Here is a 17,236-nt window from a genome sequence, read left to right as displayed (position 1 = left end):
CCATTTGCTTTGAAACTGTGCCAGAATTAAAATGATGATACTGCATGGTTACGTTTTGTGCAGCTTTGAATCCTGCAAATTTGAGCTAGTGTGATGTACAACACGAAGCCTCATTTCATAATACAAATCCCAGAAATCAAAAGAAATCTTAAGAATCACACGATTTCAGAAGCTACTAGCTATGATTTACAAACTGAATTTATATTATTGTCACATGATAGAGTTACATTAGCTGGTAAACAGAAAGACCTACTATAATCTGGAATTGTCTGGGTTTTCGATTATGCGGGCTATGAGGAGAAAGATGTTTTATGTAAAATGTCACCGCCCTGGGTATTTCAGTCTATGTTACCAAAGGTGGGAGGTGGAAATGAGTTGAAGAAGAGAAGCGGGTTTCAACACATTTTTTTTGAAGACTTAAGAACTCTTCATCCAGAGAAGCAACGCACCAACATTTAAAGGCCTCACTTAGGATTCAGGATGTTTAGAGTGGACTCTAAACCTAAATCTGCCACTTGCCAAATGAGGGATATCAGATCCCTTACTTAGCTTCTCCTTAAGTACTTCAAGGATGGAATTCGTTCATTCTATTCCATTTATTTATTCATTAGTGGACTTTTTTGAGTGTCCACAATGAGCAGGCACTGTACAATGGGAATATAAACATGAATACATTGTGATTGTTGGTATGATAGGACTGATAACACTTTAAAGGAACAGAAATGTTTGCAATAATCTCCAGAGTATACTTTAGCTCTAAAACATTGTAATTTGGATTCCCCTTGATGTTCCAATACAAACTGAAATTCAAAATGAAAAGGACAAGCTACATATTAATTTTATTTCTTTTATAACTCAGACACTATTAAGAGAGTAACACACTTTCAAAAAGAGTGCTTGCTTTGATAGCGTAATAGCACTCCTGTATAGTTTTGTAATATTCAATGAAATCCTTCACAAACTACAGTATAATCACCGTGCAAAGATATATTTATCTTGCAATATTCTGTTGACTTGAAGAAAGTCCTTCAAAAAAGTGTTAAAAAGCTGAATGGATTAATTGGAACACTTTAATAATAGGTGAAAATTATTTGGTCTACCTTTGCAAGCCAGAAAATCAGTTCTCATTCTTTTTTATGGAATCTCTATGAAACAACGTCTTGGGGATTTGTGAGAAGTGGGAGGAGCCTTGGAGAGAATTTGTCATATTTTCAGGATCTCACAGTGGGGTCTTCAGATTACAGTCTTCAAAAATCTCTAGGGGTTTATTAACAAAAGCAAATTCAGAGACTTGCCCAGTCCTAGTGAAAGAGAATTTTTGAGGCAGGTCTTGGGAATCTTCATTTTAACAAGCTCCCCATGTTGGCTCACACACACTCCAGTTTGTGGGTCACATGTTCTAATCCGACCACCTTATTTTACAGGTAAGAAAACTGAGGTACTGAGAGATTTAGTGACTTAATAAGTGACTTATTTTTATTCTAAAAACACTTCTTCCTAAAAAACAGAGAAACAGAGCAAAAGTCGTATTTTTTAATAGGTTCTATAGGGGAAAGAAAGAAAAAAAGGTATGAGGAAGATAAAGAACATTTTTCACAGCCTGCCTTTTCCATGAGTATACTCATTTCCTTCCATCCTAATCAGAAAATTCCTTCAGCTGTTCATTATTCAATTGGAATTTTAAATGCTGTTGACCTGCTGTCTGCTTCAAATCATTTGACAAGTAAGACAGGTGAAGTCACAATAACTCTATTCTCTCAGTATCATATCAAGCTGAATACACATTCAAAACAGAGCAAGAGGGAGAAAAACTCTCTCATACAAACAACCGCATATATTTAACATCACCTGCGCCTCATGGATAGTCTGGGTGACACAGAATGCACTTATTAAAACTATAGTGACATGAGTAGTTTTAATTCATAATAATCCATCTTAAGGTAGATATTATATTGTTTAGAAGCAATTATATGATTGAGTAAAATACCTTAGTCTTTAAAACCTCAAACTATGAAATCACGCTCTATAACACATAAACTCAATAGGCTCTGCCCTAGTCTGTACTATCCTTATTTCTTTTTTCCAGTTCTATTGAGAAATAATTGACATGCAACACCATATAAATTTAAGATGTACAGCATGATGGTTTGGCTTATATATATTGTGAAATAATTTCAGTAATAAGTTTAGTTAGCATTCATCATCTCATATAGATAGAGAAAGCAAAAAAAGAAAAAAAATTTTCTTATAATGAGAGAGGATTTACTCTCTTAAACTTTCATGTATATCACTTAGCAATGTTAGCTATAGTCACCATATTGTACATTATATTCCTAGTATTTGTTTGTCCTTTAACTGGGAGTTCGTGTCTTGACCCCTCTTTCTCCAACTGAGATCATACAGTAGTTTGCTATCTCTGCCTGACTTATTTCACTTAACATAATGCCTTCAAGTTTCATCCATGTTGTTACGAATGGCAGGATTTCCTTGTTTCTTACGGCTGAATAATATTTTTTTAATGTTTGTTTGTTTATTTATTTATTTGAAATATAATTTATTGTCAAGTTAGCTAACATACAGTGTATATAGTGTATTTGGCTTTGGGAGTAGGTTCCCATGATTCACTGCTTACATACAACACCCAGTGCTCATCCCAACAGGTGCCCTCCTCAAAGCCCATCACCTATTTTCCCCTCTCCTCCCACCCATCAACTTTCAGTTTGTTCTCTGTATTTAAGAGTCATTTACGCTTTGCCTCCATCTCTGAAACTATTTTTTCCCCTTCTCTTCCCCCATGATCTTCTGTTAAGTTTCTCAAATTCCACATATGGTTGAAAACATATGCTATCTTTCTCTGACTTATTTCACTTAGCATAATACCCTCCAGTTCCATCCATTTTGTTGCAAATGGCAAGATTTCATTCTTTCTCATTGCCAAGTAGTATTCCATTGTATATGTAAACCACATATTCTTTATCCATTCATCAGATGATGGACATTTGGGATTTTTAATTAATAAGAAAGTAATATGCACTTTACATACTAGACCAATCAATACACAACTGACGTTTAATGATTGTTTAACCTATAAGCCATGTTTTGTTCGAGGAGATTTTGAATAAGGACTAAATTTGTCTAAATAAAAAATATTTTTAATATAGCTAATATATTTATTCTTACATTCCTTACTATTAATTTATGAAGAACTAAGAGTATTTTAGAACTACCTATGTGGATGTTTTATTATCTTGATTCTGTTCCAGGAAGATAGAATTTAAAAATCTTGCCCTTTGGAAAACAATCTCCTGAGAATGTGGTATCAATTATTTATGATACCTCCTTTAAAAAAGAATGAAGAAAACAGAGACTCATTTTTAAGTTAGCTTTGGGGCAACTGCAACTTGGACAAAGAATGTAGGTGTCAGTAAAATCGTCCTGTCTAGCTTAGGGTTTCACGCAACGTTGCTGGTAGAAATTAATTTCTATTTGATGTTGAATTCTTGATGAAGTTTTAACTTGTCAAGAGTTGTAAGCTCATAAATGTGTGTCTATGGTGAAATTTTATTCAATTAAGCCTCATAATGCTCTAGGTATTTTACTGTTCTGAACAGGAGATCTCTTGAACATGTTGTTTCCTGTACCCACAGGCTAATCCTCAAAGTGTACATTCATAACTGAACATTAGTCTACAATTTTAAAATAAATCCTGTGGCATTTACAAGTTAAACATGCTATTATTTCCTGTAGGAGACAGCTTTTTGGTTGACATTTTTTTTTTTTTAGTATAAAATGGAATTAAGGGGTTTTAATGTCCTTTTTCTTTAAGATGTGAAGAAATCTGACATTAAACAAGGTTACCAATGGAAATAAAACTAGAAGTGCACTGTTGATGCAAATGTACTTTTAAAGAATCAATGTAATGATCTCAGTATATGTGTTCATGTGATACTTAATACTATGTGTTCATGTAAATATCGTATATTTAAAGACAAGCTTACTTAGAGGCCTTTTTATTCACCTGCCTTGAAATAAAAGCGTATCATTGCAACTTAATAATAAAGCATTATGTAACCTTTTTATGCTACCCATTTATTTAACCATGAGATTTTATAGAAGGCTACTCAGGATATTGAACCACAAACCTTAACTAAATATGGGAGAATATTTGGCACAAACATTGCAAAAATAATAATTATGTTATAATCCTTATGGGAATGGATATTATGTTCTGCTGAAAACCACTTTCCTACCTAGTACTGTAAAACCAAACTTGTTGATGAAGTCCTAAAGAACTGTTATTATGACTTATGTTTATTGAAAGGCGGCTACATTTCACACACTGCTAAAACTTAAGACATTTTTGTTTGTTTGTCTTATTTAACCTCATAGAAAGCCTACAAGTTAGCTATGTCACAGGTTAAAAAAAAAATTGTGCTAAAAGGGGTAAAAATAAGTAACTACTGAAAAGGGCATAGTTGAAATGAGGCAAATCTAAAGCTTTAAATCTGAGCCTGATTCCAAATTTCGTAGAGAGAAAACATAACTTTTAAAATAGAGGCATTAACTTTTAAAGAAAACAAATTGAAATGTAAACATCAGTTCTTTATAGGCATCTGTCCAAGAAAAGTCCCTTATGACACCCGTGAGAATTATGTTGACTGAAAGTAAATCATGGTTTTAGTCACAGCGTAGGAGTGAGGCAGCATAACATTACAGTGGCTAGACCTCCGTGTTAGAATACACTTTCTGGAGTCTGATAGGCGAGATTAACATCCTAGTCATGCTGTTTACTAGCTATGTGACCTTGAGCACATTACTAGTGTCTCCATACCTTAGATATATTACCTGTGAAATGGGTATATTAAGAACACCAATCTTCATCTGGAGGAGTGAGTTCATGTATATCAACTTCAGTGCCTACAGAGAGTAAATGGGGTGTGTATGTGAACTACTGCTCCTGCTCTATCACACCAAATATTTGTGGTTCACCACCATGACATTATAGACACAGATAGAAAGTGTCAGTCAGATTCGGAGAAAAGACAAAGGAAATTTGGAGCTAGAAAAAGGAAAACATGTACCTTTAGATAATTAATGAGATAAAAAAGTAAACAATGACTCATAAAATTAATAGATCTGATTGTGGTATTCATATTTAATCTAGAATTAATTAACTTGTTCAACAAGTATTTACAGAATGAATTTTACATGCCAGGCACTATGTTAGACATAACAGTAATGGAAAGAGGCCTGATCCCTGATAAAGAAGAAAATTATTACATATGCGACAACATGAAGGAACCTGTAGAATATCATGTTATGTGAAATAATCCAGTCACAGAAGGACAAGTCTTGTGTGATTCCATTTGTGTGAGGTTTCTAGAATAGTCAAACTCATAAAAAAAAAAAAAAAAAAAAAAAAAAAAAAACAAGAATATAATAGTGGCCAAGGGCTGGAGTAGGGCATTGTTGTTCAAAGGGTATAAACTTTTGGTTATGTAAGATATAAGTTCCAGAGATCTGCTGTACAACATTGTTGTGCAGAGTTAACAATACTCTGTTGTGTACTCACATTTTCTAAGAGAGTAGATATCATGTTACGTGTTTTTACTATAATCTAAAAAGAATTTTTTAATGTAAAAAGAGGCACCCGTCCCTGCCCCTTTAAGTCTTACAATCCAGATTTGTATCAATGACAAATTAAGCTCAAATCAAATAACCTTTCCTACTGCAGTTAGAAACTGTGAGTCATTAGTGTCTAGAATCTGTTCCGCTTAAAGAGTTAATGTCTACTGAAATAACTTGTTACTACAGTATTATATACAGAAGAAAATTCTCTGAACAAACGAGTCTCAGCAAATGTATAATGTATAAATCATCCTTTAGATTTAGGAGGGTAAAGAAGATTGTACTGCATGTGTAAAATGTAGATTTAGTCAAATAACAATTGACAGTAACATAAAAAAGATTATAAGAGACATGATCAAATGCTCAAAATGTTATTTTACTTTCTTCCCTACTTTAAAGTGATATCTAATTTCCTATAACTTTTCTTATAGAGTAGGAGCAGATATATAATTACAATCATTTCAATCATTTATATAGAAAAAATCAAGCTGCATTAAGTAGATACTTTTTTTAAGTTTCAGCAATTAACAACTAAGAAGAGAAAGTCAGCAGAAACTGACCCTAATAGAAATGACAAGGTGAAAGGTGGAAACATCAAATTAGACCAGCAAGACAATAGAAGAGTTAGTTGCACTGTTGAGTGTTCAGTTTTTAGATTGTAAAAGTCTGGTAGAGATTGTCAGTGTTCATCAAGTATCGAAGTGTCCCCCTATATTTCAGAAAACTCACATGTAAAGGGTAAATGGGATAACTTGCCACCAATTTACTGTGAGAGAAAAAAAAAAAAAAGATATGGGTCACTTTATGTTAAGGCAGCCAAGAGTGCATGGGTGTCTTCACTTCATCTTTTTTTCCACTCTGTGTCACTGGAAACAATTTGAGAAGGTGGAGTTGCAAAACGGAAACAGTCTGGATTGTTCAGACTTTAGTTAGAGCAAAGTTCTTGTAGAAGAGCCACCTGAGCCACGCTGGATATGATGTGAATGAGAAACAAACCTTGTGGTAAGTATCTAAACTTTGGGGGTGATCTGTTGCAGAAACTGGTATTAATTACTTTGGTTAATATATAGGATATTATCATTTATTTTAGTCCACGTCTCAGGATTTTCCTGGGGAAAGCTTTTATTCCTTTCTGATTATAACTTCCTTCCTTGCCTTTACATTACTACTGCCATATGATTTCTTTATGTCATTTTTGTTAATCAGTAGGTTCTGATTATTCGTTCTATTCGTTCTAGATGATTAGTGCCGAGTAGCTCTCTCCTCCCACAAATTTTCACACTCATCTTAATAAGTTCCAGGAAGAAATGCTCTGATGACATCATATGGGGTTCTATTTAATTTGTTAGCTCTAGACTTCAGCCTTCTCTCATTTAGAATTCTTGATTTATATATGTGTTCTGACAAATAGTATTCCCCACTTATCTCAATTCCTTCTTCTCCGAAAATATTTAAAAAAAAAAGAAATTCATCATCTGTCAGTGCAATATAAAATTATATCTAGTTTATCACATTTAATGCCATAATCACTGAAATATTCTTTATAATTGACCCCAGAAGCTACACAAAGATTTTCCGTCTTGATTTAATTATAACCACAGGAAAGGCTCTAACTATCTAGAGTAAGGAGATAGCATCTATGTTTATATCAAATTCCCACTGGAGATAAAGTAGATAAAAGTCCTTCAAAATGGGTGGAACATTGTATTTCTGGAATGGTGCAGTAAAGACAATGGAAATCTATTTCTCCATAAGAGCAATGAGAAAACTATAGGTAATTATTAAAAATCACGTTTTCAATGATTAACTAAAGGCTTGCAGTAATCTGAGGAGTATTTACTCAAGAGAAATTACAGAATCTTGATGAAAAACAGCAAGCTTTGCAGCATTTTATCTTTCCCTTTCCCAACTCCATGGCAGCCTTGAAAAACCAACAGCTTCCCAACTATGATAGCTGTTAAAACCAACAGCTTGACAAACATTGGAAGTTGGGAGACCAGGTTTGGGGCACCTCAAAAATCCCTGAGAACAGTCACAAGTTGACCTGGAAAAACTCTAATCATAGGACATGGGGAAGAAATCTCTTCTTTCTCTTCTTCTTCTTTTTTTTTTCCCCCTGAGAGAGAGGGGGGAGGTGAGAGAGAGAGAGAGAGAGAGAGAGAGAGAGAGAGAGAGAAATGACGTGGGAGGGGCAGAGAGAGAGAGAATCCCAAACAGGCTCCATACCATCAGCACAGAGCCCGATGCAGGGCTCGAACTCACGAACTGAAAACATGACCTGCACTGAAACTGAGAGTAAGACGTTTAACCCACTGAGCCATCCAAGCACCTGGGAAGAAATCTTAAAATGTATATTTTAAGATTAGGGCTCATCATAAATTAGGCCTCCTCTACTTAGTCTTCCATGTAACTAAGGTATTGTCTTAAAGTCCACCTTACTCTCCTAACTCTTCCTAGGATGGAAAAGGTCGTGTCCTGCGTAAGCATACCTTTCACATCACATCTCTGTCAGGTAAGTCAGCTCACCAAGGAAGAACGCCCGTACTGAGGAGAGATATCAGCTGGGATATGTAATTAGTGATGTCTTCTAGTTTTCCTGGTCGTGTCTGGTCATGTTGTTGGCAATACTACAGTCCTTCCAGCTTGTGGGAAGTCCTGAGGGTGGGCCTACCAAGTTATATCCCTCTCCAGCTCACTCTGATGTTCTCATTTCCTTAACTTACAAAACTACCAAATTTGGCTCTAATAAACCATGACATTGGGATCTAAAATGTGAATATCAGATGTATTTTCTAAAAATGTACCTTCACCCATCTTTCTATGTCTTATGCAGTTTATCTGTAGTCACTAAGCCTCACCCACAGACAGTGCATTACAGCTTTCATCTGTAATGGCCATCTGGTCTCTGACTTGCCCAGAGAGACAAAGGGCCACGGTCTAACAAGAACCTACAACTCATATCCAGATCTGAACCAATCCTGATTCCCAAAACACTCACTGGGTAGATTAATAATATTGTGATTAACTTAGACCAGTGATTCTCATTTACGGCTACACAATAGAGACCTGAGAAGCAAAAGCTACTAATCGGAGGCCATAGAAGTGAGTCTCTAGCATCAGTAGTTTTAAGAACCCTTCCTGTTCTTTCTAATGTGCTGGCAGCATTGAGGACAAGTGCTTAGACTAATCAGATTACAGAACTGGAGCTGAGATGAGTCTTACAAACCACTGGGCTAACATTTTGGAAAGAAAGTTATGGATAATTAGAGGTTACCACAATGTCCAATACTGTAATATTGTTGTGAAAACATATCCTTGCTTTAATAGTATGTATTTACTCAGAGAAATGTTTGAAAAACCAAATAAAATGCTCCTTTCAATTTCTTTCTCATCAGTAATTCCTACTGAATTTTGTTCAACTACATTGTTTTTAAATTTTCATTTATAAAATGTTTATTTATTTTGAGAGACAGAGAGAGTGTGTGTGCAAGCACAGGAGGGGGAGAGAGAGAGAGAGGGAGAGAGAATCCCCAGCAGGTTCCATGCTGTCAGCACAGAGCCCAACGCAGGGCTCAGTCTCAGGAACTGTGAGATCATGGCCTGAACCAAAATCAAGAGTCAGAGGCTTAACCAATGGAGCCACCCAGGTGCCCCATTACAGTTTCAATTTTTAATCTTATGTTCTCTGAGTAGCCTTACACACAGAGAGTAATACAGTATTCATGTGTTCTAGGACATCTGATTTGTGGATGAAATATTTGTGGAGTTGTTTAGGAAAGTCACCATTGTTTTTCTTTGCATAAGTAAAGTTTTGGAAAAATTATGTTTATAATTTATGAACTACCTACATATGTATAATTATGGGTACTTCATTAAATAATAGAATAATGCCTATTTCTACTATAGTCAAACATCATTTTTATCTTCAATGTTTATTAAAAACACTTCAGTTCAAATCTGAAAAAATTGGTTATTGTGTGCTTAAACAGTGTAAATGGTGAAGCAAACATCTGTTAAAATAATATTGTGTAAATTTCATATTAAATGAAATAGTTAATTGCAAAGTTTTCACTTTACTGTCCTTATTTTTAGGTAATATAAGTAAGTAGAGTAATTTAAGTGGAAATTTATTTTCTATTTTAAGAGGCAAATTTGTGAAATGCATATTTTAAGAATACAGTTTATAATAGAAAAAATACTTTTAGCTATAGACCAAGGTCAAATCGGGAAAACAATAAACCAAAGCATATTGAATAGAAATAACTTTGAATATCTAAATCTTAATTCCATTCTCTGTTTTATCATAAAGAGTTATGAAATTAACATTTTTGATTATCTGTCAGTATTTTCTGGCCATAAAATGCAAGCAATTTCATAGATAGGAATATAAAAAAAAGAAGATTCCACTATTTTGAAGATCTATCTATCATAGATCTATTTATCTGTTTTTATTGTTTATTTTTTTATTTATTTAAATTTTAGTGCAGGCATTAGCTTCAGGAGAAGTCAGTGACTCCTCACTTACATGCAACACCCAGTGCTCATCACAAGTACCTTTCTTAGTACCCATCTAGCCCATCTCCCACCCACCTCCTTCCATCAACCCTCATTTTTTTCTCTATTGTTAAGAGTCTCTTGTGGCTTGCTTCCCTCTCTCCTCTTTCCCCTTTTCATATGTTTACCATTTTTGTTTCTTAAATTTCATGTGTGAGTGAAATAATGTGGTATTTTCCTTTCTCTGACTGACTTATTTTGCTTAGCATAATACATTCTAGTTCCATCCACATCGTTGCGAATGGCAATGTTTCATTCTTTTTGATGGTTGAGTAATAATCCATTATATATATATATATATATATATATATATATATATATATATACCACATCTTCTTTATTCATTAATCAGCCAATGGACATTTGGGCTCTCTCTCTAGTTTGGCTATTAATTTAATTTCTCAGAATTGTTAAAATTAATTGAAGTTAAATTTTTGTCACATTAAGGTGAGATTGTTCTTTTAACAGTGTGGAAACATTTCTACTGTGTGTGTATGTCTGTGTGTGTGTCTGTGTGTGTAATTTAAATTTTTTTTATTTATTATTTCTGTCTTTTTTTCATCAAATTATCCACTTTTTGGAAACAAATACCTTTCTACTTGACTTTCTACCCACAAGTTTCATCTGGTAATTAGTTAAGTCATATTAAAAATCATAAGCATCACAGTTTTTAAATAAGTTTCTGAAAATGTTATTTTCAAGATGCATGTCGTGTGGCATAGCAGTAGAGTCAGAAGAACTTAGCATTTATTAATTATATTATACTTTCAAAGAAATCTAGACATTTTATGTAAAAAACAATTCATTTATCTTCTGCTTATCTAAATTATCTTATTCTAAATAGATAATTTATAAATTGTGGTTTCTTGACATAGCTCAAGGACTTAAACCACTTTCCACAAAATGTGTTCTTTTAAAAACATATATATTTCTATTTCTAGAATTGTTCTATTACCTGAATTTTAGATGGGACAGAAAAAAAAGGGGGGGATTTGTGTGAATCATTTTCACTTCCATCAAAGAAATACAGAGGTATTGCATTTGGACCCTACAATCCTAGAGGTTAGGGACTCCAAGTTTATTCTCAATTTTATTCTCCAATTTTGTTCTCAATATCCATTATAGTTTATGGTTATCCCCAAAATACTTAAGGGAGGAAGAAAGGGGGGGAATGTATAGGGCAGTGGACAAAGGGAAGGAAGAAAAAAGACAGAGAAGGAAAGAAGGAAGGCAGGAAGGCAGACAGCAAAGAGAGAAGGAAACAAGGAAGGAACTTAATTACTTCTCCACACGTGTCCGTGCTTTCCTTCAGGCCTGAAATATTCCCACTCATCTATACGTATTAGTATCCTATTTATTGCTCAAGATCATGTTCCAATTTGACTAATTCTTTTATTCTTCTGATCATTCTCAAATGGCTGCAGTTGCTTTTTGCACATCTTGTCTAAGCTTACCTCTGTGGAGACTTCATTCCCAGGCAACCTCTCTCAGCTATTAGCACCTTTGGGCTTACATCTATGAAGCTTACATTCCTAGAGAGAGAGCGAGAGAGAGAGAGCATCTCTCTCTCTCTCGCTCTCTCTCAGCACTTATATCAAACCCTAAAAAGAACACCAATTAGCTAGAGAAATGAAATCATTTTTTTTTTGTTATTGGCCTGGATCACATGCTCACCACTGTAATGGGAGAGGTAGGGCTCCTCAATGGGCCACTTTATCAGAATTTCGTGGTATAAGAAATGAGCATTTTTCTCAAAGGAATTGATGCTAACTACAAACAAAACATAAGACACACACTATGTACTTCATTCCTTAAAAAAATTCAATGTAGGGCATATAGAAGGGAATGAATAAATATGAGCTTAATAGGTAAATAAAGAAAGGTATTTCTATTACATAAGTGATTGCTGTGCAATATTAAGTATACACTAAGCTGAAAAAAGGAGGCATGTCTTAGAAGAAAGTACACCACACCATAAGAATATTTGACTATTCCATTCATTTAAAAATCTTAATTTTGTTTCACATAAGTGCCGTGTAATAGGAATATAGTTAAGTTCATTTTACCCAACTATGGTTTTCTTTATCTTTTCTAACATTTAAATGAAATTTTTGAGCTTGTACAAATTTTCCTGGAAGCATGATTTGTATTTTAATAGAAATGTGTACCATATTTGATGGCTTGGGTTATAACTTAACTAAAACAAAAAGAAAATGCATTTATAAAATTTTAAAAAACTACCAGCACAATATGACAAACACATTAATTGCTCCATTTTAAACCTGTATTAACTTTACTGCAATACTATTTGTTATTTCTTCATGTGGTCAATCACTTTTAATGTAATATATAATATAAATGGTATAAACATGAAAATCACTGTAGAGATAAAATGATTTCATGTGGTTTTATACATGATCATTTGATCATTTGTGTTTTTTGATTATACAAAGTATTCTATTAGCACTAATCTCCTTAGCAATGGACTTTTAATTTAAGTTATTAAAGAATGGCTTAATTTCGGGGCGCCTGGGTGGCGCAGTCGGTTAAGCATCCGACTTCAGCCAGGTCATGATCTCGTGGTCCATGAGTTCGAGCCCCGCGTCAGGCTCTGGGGATGGCTCAGAGCCTGGAGCCTGCTTCCGATTCTGTGTCTCCCTCTCTCTCTGCCCCTCCCCCGTTCATGCTCTGTCTCTCTCTGTCCCAAAAATAAATAAAAAAACGTTGAAAAAAAAATTAAAAAAAAAAAAAAGAATGGCCTAATTTCTAAAGTGAAAATTATAACCATATTTGACGATCTTATGAGGTTATATCAGGAAGGATATTATGCATTCACTGTTTCCAATGCCTCTGGTTACTGCCAGCATCTGTGTATAGACCCAACACATTTGGCTGCTGAGAAAATACAACACTGGATTAAAGAGCCAACAGTGGACTATTTAACTATGCTTGAAAAGCTTGGCTACAAATAATTGTGGCAAAAACCACTAGGTAGTAGTGTTAACAAATCCATCCTTTTCAGAGGTATTGAACTTGGCAACAAATTTGTAGCAATTTTTATCCCTCCCTCTGCTCCTGGTTAATTATCAATTACCTAATTTGCTTCCATCAAACATCATTTACAGGCTTTAATTTCTAATAGACAACACATACCCCTACCAGAGTGATATCTATGTATGTGCAGAAATGTTTATGGAGAATTATGTTGGGTATATCGGAAGACCTGCACATTTTTCAATACTGACTTAAGGGCTGGTAACAAAGCTGGACTTATAATGCCCATCTTTTACTATTGTATTGCCCAGATAAATAACATCTCTATGTCACTAGCCTCTTTTTTTAAAATTCTATCTATAAATATATGTATATAAAATCATATTCAGTGTCCAGTTTTAGGCAATAATATTCTTGGGAAATGGGATTGTAAAATTTGTATAGCATCTGGGTTTAGAATACAAAGTGAGGAACACAGAATATGCAGAGATTGCTTTTGAAATTGGATGGTGGATGATGACAATTACAGACGCAAATACAGATTTTGGAGATCGTGATATTAACACAGGAAAGGAAACAAAATCACAGAATCCAGATGTTTAGTACTAATATGTTGATCGTGAAACTGGCTTTTTAACACAGTCTTCTGTTTTCTCTTCCCAGCCACACGTCCAAAATCACAAAACATTGCTTTCAATTCCAAACACCAATGTGACCATGTTTAAGGGTAAAAAGATGTGCTGATGTTTGCTATACCTTGATTGTAGATTCATACATGTCTTCAAAAGTAGGTTGAAGTCATAATTGCTACCGACCTTGTAGTTTCCAAACTGAACCAGTGTAAGATAAATTGTCTCTTAAAGTTTATACTAGACCTACACCCCTGTCAGACTCGTCTAGTGGATATTGTCATCCAGGTATAGATTTTGTATGTCACTTTCTTTGTATTATAAACTAACTTTATTATTTGTATTAAAATTAATCTGTAATTTAGGAATATTAAGATTTTGCCCCCGATTTTTTAAAATATGAGGGCAGTAAGGAATTCTTCCTTTCAACTTCTCTCCCTACCCCCAGACAAATCACTACAATAACTAAAGAAACCTCTGACCTAGAAATCAACATTCTAATTTAATCATACTATTTCACTGGTATGATCTGATGACTATAAAACTAATTCTCAGTAGCAGATGAATTACTTTAATAGTAATGGTTCACATATTGTCAGGCAACAAATATGGGATCATTTCTCAAGAGGTAAAGATCTGTAAACCCGGACCAATGGGCCAATGTGTTAAGTCAGTGAGATTAGAGAAATATGATGCACTGAAATAAGTCTATACACAAAGAGCAGCAGAATCAACTTTTGTTGTAATATCACTGGGTTTTTTTATATTTCCCTTCCCACCTGAAATAATAACAATCTAGGCAATTCAGGTGTCAATCTTTCTTACGAATAGAAAGTTAATATGTACCTTTTATTTTATTTTTTAAATTTTTTAATGTTCACTTATTTTTGAGAGAGAGAGAGAGAGAGAGACAGGGCGTGAGTTGGGAAGGGGCAGAGAGAGAGAGAGACACAGAATCTGAAACAGGTTCCAGGCTCTGAGCTCTTAGCACAGAGCCCAAGGCAGGGCTCAAACTCCGGAATCCTGAGATCTTGACTTGAGCCAAAGTTGGGCGCTTAACTGACTGAGCCACCCAGGTGCCCCTAATATACACCTTTTAGAGTAACAAATTTTCTTTGCCAGCTTGGGTACTCCATCACTTGGAAACTGTATTTCATGGGGTACCTAGCAATTGCTTCCCTTGGAAACAAAGATACATACTTTCCTGACTTGGGACTTGTGAATGAAAGTTAGATAAATGTTGATAGTTTTGAAAAGTGATTCCAGATGAAGATATAATAGAAGAGAGTTAGCTGTGTATAACATATTTCAAAGTTGTAAGCTTGAAAAGTAGTTAGTTAGACGGAGATCACATTCTCTAAGGTATAATTCCTGTTTTAAAGAGTAACCTTAGGGGTGCCTGGGTGGCTCAGTCAGTTAAGCAGGCAACTCTTGATTCCGGCTCAAGTCATGATCTCACAGTTCTTTGAGCCAAAGGCTGCTTGGGGCTCTCTGTCTCCTCTCTCTCTGCCCCTACCCCACTTGTTCCCTGTCTCTCTCTCTCTCTCTCTCTCTCTCTCTCTCTCTCTCTCTCTTTTTCTCAGAAATAAAACATAAACTTGGGGCTCCAGGTGGCTCAGTTGATTGGGCATACAACTTCAGCTTAGGCCATGATCTCACAATTCCTGGGTTCAAGCCATACTTTGGGCTTTGTGCACAGCTCAGAGCCTGAAGCCAGCTTTGGATTCTGTGTCTCCCTCTCTCTCTGCCCCTCCCCCACTTGTGCTCTGACTCTCTCTCAAAAATAAATAAACATTAAAAAATTTTAAAAATGAAAATAAATTAAAAGAAAATAAAGAGTAACCTTAATGTACTAATGTGTTTTTTTTCCCTATGAATCTAAGATAAAATCATGAATTTATTTAGGTCAGGAGATTCTGGTAAACTAGCTCTTATTGAGAGGTAAATGATAAACGTAGATGCTTTAAAAACATTTCTATTGGCACCAACAACAACTTATGAAATGGCCAAGTTATACTTATTTTAATTACTTAGTATTTATTGATCAGCTAGTGTATGTCAGTATTGTGAGAGATAATGGAAATATAAATGAACGTTATACCTTTTGTTCTCAAGGTGCTCCAGCCAGGTAGACACAGGGAAATCATCAAACATTTAAAATGCGTTGTGATGAGGGGTGCCTGGGTGGTTCAGTCGTTTAAGGGCCCAAATCTTGATTTTGGCCCAGGTCATGATTTCACTGTTGAGTGCCGGCTCTGAATCCAGCAAAGAGCCCCCTTCCCATCCTCTGTCTCCCTCTCACCTCCCCACTAGTGTGTTCATGCCTGAACTCTCTCTCTCTCAAAAAAAAAAAAAAAAAAAAAAAAGCATTTAAAGTACATTATGATGAATGTAAAAGAAAAACTTAAATGCAATTCCAGGGGTGCAAGTAGAAATGCGTGACTGTGGCCTCAGAGAAGGCTTCGTAAAATACGGACATAAGTAAGTTTTAAAACATAAACAGAGTTTACTAGGGAAAAAAGTTGTGATTTTATGCTAGGCAAGAAAAACAGCATAAGCAAAGATTCGAAAAAGCATGGTTTGTTTTGGAGGAAGCTATAAGGTTTTCCATACTGTTGAACCGAAAAGGAGCACAGTCCTTGGAAAAGTGAGCTGGTTGATCTTAGAAAAGCAAAGTGTGATAGAGGAATAAGAGACATAAAGGCTGAGGTTTGAGTTAGGACAGGCCTGTGGTCACTGGTAGGAGGAGGAGGAATTGGAGGGTTCTAAGCACACAGACATACTTAGGTGTGCATTCCAGAAATGCCATATTGATATCGGCATGGAAGGTTTGGTTTACAAGTGCATATTCTTATGTAAATTTAAGGCAAAGAAGTTATCACAAAATCAAAATAATAAAATGCTCAGAATATGGTACCCATGGAGCTAGACTTTAGTGAACATTGGCTCCTTGTTTCCAGCGGGGAGAAATTTTCATTCTATTTCTTCTATGGAATTTTTGCTTACATGTTGGAAATTAGTATGTTATACTCTAATTTTGCTTTTTATGTCCCCCCCTCTCTTAATAGTTAATGATTTTTTTTTTCTCTTTTAAAACAAGGACCATGTTGAGGCACCTGGGTGGCTCAGTCGTTTGAGTGTCCTACTTTGGCTCGGGTCATGATCTGAAGGTTTATGGGTTCGAGCCCCGCATCAGACTCCCTGCTGTCAGCTCAGAGCCTTCTTTGGATCTTCTGTTCCCCTCTCTCTCTGTCCCTCCTGCCCCCCTACCCCTCGGCTCGTGTTCTCTAAAAAAAAAAAAATTTAAAACAAGGACCATGTCTTGTCTTATATTTGCACTCTGTTAAACAATATATTGAGTCATGAAAATCAGTAACTCCTGAATAAATGCATCAATCAATCAAACAATTAATCAAAGTTCTAGTCAGCTG

Source organism: Felis catus, chromosome B4, assembly GCF_018350175.1.
Source record: "Felis catus isolate Fca126 chromosome B4, F.catus_Fca126_mat1.0, whole genome shotgun sequence".
Classification (NCBI taxonomy): domain Eukaryota; kingdom Metazoa; phylum Chordata; class Mammalia; order Carnivora; family Felidae; genus Felis; species Felis catus.
Note: the sequence above shows the minus strand (reverse complement) of the source record.